This window comes from Palaemon carinicauda, chromosome 16 (assembly GCF_036898095.1).
Source record: "Palaemon carinicauda isolate YSFRI2023 chromosome 16, ASM3689809v2, whole genome shotgun sequence".
Taxonomy (NCBI): Eukaryota; Metazoa; Arthropoda; class Malacostraca; order Decapoda; family Palaemonidae; genus Palaemon; species Palaemon carinicauda.
This window is the reverse complement of record NC_090740.1, coordinates 35,660,923-35,665,922: the sequence shown is the minus strand read 5'-3', so window position 1 is coordinate 35,665,922 and position 5,000 is coordinate 35,660,923. Positions and strand designations below refer to the sequence as shown.

At 33.9% G+C, this 5,000-nt stretch overlaps 1 protein-coding gene across 1 annotated transcript in view; it reads right to left on the bottom strand.

Moving 5' to 3' along the window:
- The window catches only part of LOC137655253 (uncharacterized), a 127,272-nt gene that overhangs the window by 47,450 nt on the left and 74,822 nt on the right, over nt 1-5,000 (bottom strand). The gene's annotated exons all lie outside the window — the stretch shown is intronic.

Genomic DNA, 5,000 nt, shown 5'->3' with positions numbered 1-5,000 from the left:
GATTGAGAGAGATTGTAAAAATTGGGAAACAACGGTCAGGATTATGAGGGGGAGAGGGACTGTGGATTCAATCTTTATAGTAAGACAGCTTCAGGAAAAGAGTCTAGAGGAAAACCAGAACTCCTCTGTGTCTTTGAAGATCTAGAGAAGCCTTAGGATAGAATACCAAGAGAAGTGGTATTTTGGTGCTTGAGGAAGAGGAAAGTCTCCAGAGAAGTTGGTATGAATGGTAGAGATGATGTGCAAAATCCAAGAACTAAAGTAATGACAGCTGTTGGAGAAACAAAACTTTGAAGCTAGTTTAGGGTTACACCAAAGGCTAACATTAAATCCGTTTTTATTTGGGGTGGTCATGGTATGTTAAAGTGAAAAGATAAAAAATGAAGGGTTGTGAGAGTTGCTGTATACAAGTGATTTGGTGATTACCACTGAAATGAGGAAGACTTGCAGAGAAGGGTTGTAGAACAGTAATATACTTTGGAGAGGGTTGGCTTGAGGGTAAATGTTGATAAGAATGAAGCTATGGAGAGGAGTAAAGAATGTAGGGATAGAATAGACATACATGAAAGTAGAGGCTTGGTTCTAAAACAGGTGGAACAATTAAGATGCTAAGGATCTACTATAAGTCAGGAGGGAGGATGTGAGGCGCATGTTGAGAATAGAATAAACGCCACTTGGGGAAAGTGGAGGGAGGAAGCAGGAATGGTATGTGAAAAGATAAACCCAATCAATTTAAAAGTCAATGTAAATAACACAGTAATAAAATTAATGTTGATGTATGGATTGGAAGCATGCACTCTAAGATGAAAACAGGAGGCTACGATTGTGTGAACAAAGATAAGAATACTGAGGTGGATTATGGGAGTATCCCTACTTGAAGGAGTGGAAAAGAATGAAATTAGAAGAATGGCAGTCATAGTGAAGATTACAGTGGTGATAAGAGTGTCACAACTGGGATGGTGGGGTCACGTGTTGAGGATGGATGGTGGCGACGGAGTGAGGGCGGCTTAGGAGGAACTTTTTAAGGGGAGAAAAGTGATATGGCAACAGATATATATATATATATATATATATATATATATATATATATATATATATATATATATATATATATATATATATATTTATATATATATAAATTATATATATAGATGATGATAATGTTTTATATATATATATATATATATATATATATATATATATATATATATATATATATATATATATATATATATATGTATATATATACATATATATATATATATATATATATATATATATATATATATATATATATATATATATAACATCATCATCATCATCTCCTCCTACACCTATTGACGCAAAGGGCCTCGGTTAGATTTCGCCAGTCGTCTCTATATTGACCTTTCAATTCAATACTTCATTCATCATCTCCTATTTCGCGCTTCACAGTCATCAGCCATGTAGGCCTGGATCTTCCAACTCTTCTAGTGCCTTGTGGAGCCCAGGTGAACATGTGGTGAACTAATCTCTCTTGGTGAATGCGAAGAGCATGCCCAAACCATCTCCATCTACCCTTCATCATGATCTCATCCACACATGGCACACGAGTAATCTTTCTTATAGTTTCATTTCTAATCCTCTCCTGCCAATCAACACCCAATATCCTTCTAAGGGCTTTGTTCTCAAATATACTAAATCTATTGGAGATTGTTCCATTGTCATACCATGACTCATGTCCATAGAGTAACACCGATCTCACTACGTTGATGTATAGTCTGATTTTTATATGTAATTTAAGGCAATTTGGCATAAACCTATTATTTATGAAGATGTCGTTGAAAACCGTAATTATCTGAAGGTTTACCTTTCCAAACTTCATATTAATGATTTCTGAATTTGGTGTAAACAGTATGGTGTTGGGGTATGAGAGACTATTCCGTGACTACGTGCATCTATGGTGAAAATGCAGAGTTGCATTATGTGGGAAAAGTTAGAAGATATTGAACATCAACTTGAAAGAAAGTGAGTAAAGGAGGTAAAGAAGAGGGAATTTTACAATAACTGTACTTCACATCTGAACTGAAGAGCCATGATAGCATTTTACTTTATGAAGACGATCAGATTGACTGCAATTGAATGATATGAATCTTCCATCATAAAACATATATACAAAAATTAAAATCAACAGAGATAGAGATAAAGTTAGGAATAACCACAAAATTAATAGATTTCATAAAACTAGGGAGTAATGTAATGTAGTAGAAAAGATATAAATTTTGCATTTTTTTTTTCATCATCTGGCATTCACGTCAGTATCTGTCAGAAAGCAGCAATGTACCCGAATGAAAAGGATTTCTGTCAATCAGCGTGTGTGTGTATATATATATATATATATATATATATATATATATATATATATATATATATATATATATATATATGTATATATACATATATATATATATATATATATGTATATATATATATATTTATATATGTATGTATGTATGTATATATATATATATATATATATATATATATATATATATATACATATATATATATATATGCATCATTCTAACAATTACTTCGACCTGCCTGAAGTATCACTACCTTTTGCTTTTCTCCATTATTCTAACAAGATGAAACTATAAAAGGATATTTTTATAAAAAAAAACAGATTTCAAGATCACCCCAAAGCAGCAGATCGTACTTCTTTATAAGTAAGATCAACACCTAAATCCTTCCTTCCCAGTCAAGAACCAGGAAGGATCACCCAATGGCTACTCATGACTTAGTAGGTAAACACATGGAGTCCCCAAACCCAATAAAGTCTTCAATCTCTGGCTTCCAGGAAAAGTAAGATTTTGTTCCCTATTAAAATTTACTCAGTACGGCCTGAATTCTACTTGTAATGCATGGGTATACAAAATCCAAATTGAATTAATCATATAAAAAGGAACAAAATATGAAAGCTGAAATATTTCATTGAAATTACAACAGCCCCATCACTAGCAAATCATCATAGAAAGATTTCGAAATACAATCGTTTTGGGTAAGAAACAATACCGTAAAAGGTAGCGTCGTGAGAAAGTGGTAATGTTTCTGAAGAGATACGTGAGATACTCCCCTTTCTTCTTTGTTTAACTGTTGACCAATGTCCACTAGGGGCTAATCAACCTCTCACCACATTCTACGGAAGGTAATCCCCTAAGGCTCTGGGGAACCGAGAATGTCAGGGGAGGAGGAAAGGTGGGTAAGGGTTGATGGGGGCACAAGGAGAAATAGGATAGAATGTGAAGGATAAGAGCTACGAGTAGTGGGGGGAGGAAGAGGAGGAGGACTGAGAGAGTGATTACCGAAGAATAAACAAAGAGAAGAGATGAAAGGTTGGTTGACCCCTAACAAATGAAATGTTTGGGAGAATCTGACTGCTGGACGGCGCTTATACAGATTAATGGACTCAGGAAACGGCACAAGGAGGGGACATTTGGGACAGATGAGAGTAGAGACCAAGGCGCACAATATACAGACACAATTGGGGGACATTATATGAGAACGAACTTAGATTGAAAGAGCCAAACAATGAGAGACCAACCAATAATTTTTTTTCAACGATAAACTGTCTTCTTGGCTAAACGAAATCTACTTGTCATGTCCATCGTTATTGTACCAAACATATTCCAGATGTAAACAATAGATCACAATAAGAGGTGTGTGTTGGATGAAAGATCTTGTCATGCGATAGAAACATACAAGAGAGAGAGAGAGAGAGAGAGAGAGAGAGAGAGAGAGAGAGAGAGAGAGAGAGAGAGAGAGAGAGAGAGTCGTAGTATAATAGATCGATCCCGCATTCTCCATCCAGAGGTGATTTCTGCTGTCACACCAAGCCGCCTCCCATTTAATAAGAGGAACCCCTTTGTCCACTGTGGGGTCAGAGTTACTCCCAAGGGGAAGCATTGGGGTCACTCCTACGAGGGTAATGAGAGGGGAAATAAAGAGAGGGTCAGGTCTTATCGCAGCGGCTGGATGGAAAGGAGGAATGACATATCCATAATAAAGCAGAGGCAATGTGATATGGAGAAATCTACTGTTAGTGTATCTTAAAGCTGACACCCATTATCATATATAACCTTTCGGACTAATGTAAAGAATATCAATTACTGTTTTTTTCCGTTGTGATAAACAGAAACCATCACGAAAATCTCGACAGTAATATGAGCTTATTATGACGAATCCACAAATATAAATTACATTAACTGGAAATGGATGTGCTTTAAAGGGCAGGTAGAATTTCTAATTACTTGATTTTTTTAAACAAATACGTTTCTTTCACATCCTATGTATAGAAATATGAAACTGGAATAAACATAATATATATATGTATATATATATATAATATAATATATATATATATATATATATATATATATATATATATATATATATATATATATATATATATATATATATATATATATATATATATATATATATGTATATATATATATATGTACATATATATATATATATATATATATATATATATATATATATACATATATATATATATGTGTGTGTGTGTGTGTGTGTGTGCGCGCGCGTGCGTGACTTCAAATAAACACTCAAATTGAGATGACAGCGGTCTTCATAAAAATGCAAAACACCCACCCACCGAACAACTAACTCTGATTATTTAGATATCAAAATTTTATGCTGTAAAAAGCCAGGGCAAAAAAGAAAAAAAAAAAACTCAATGCTGTAAACTTTATGCCATTTCATAATTATTATCACTAGCCAAGCTACAATCCTAGTTGGAAACGCAGTGTACGACAACCACACAAAAGCACCAGCAGGGAGGTCTTATTAAGGAAATGAATTGAGGATATAACGAATAAACTATAAGATACTGTATATCCTTCATATATGAATTAAGAAAAGATTCTTATGTTAACCTGTTCAACAGAAAAGCATTTACAATAATTACAGAATACATGAATATACATTTTGCATCT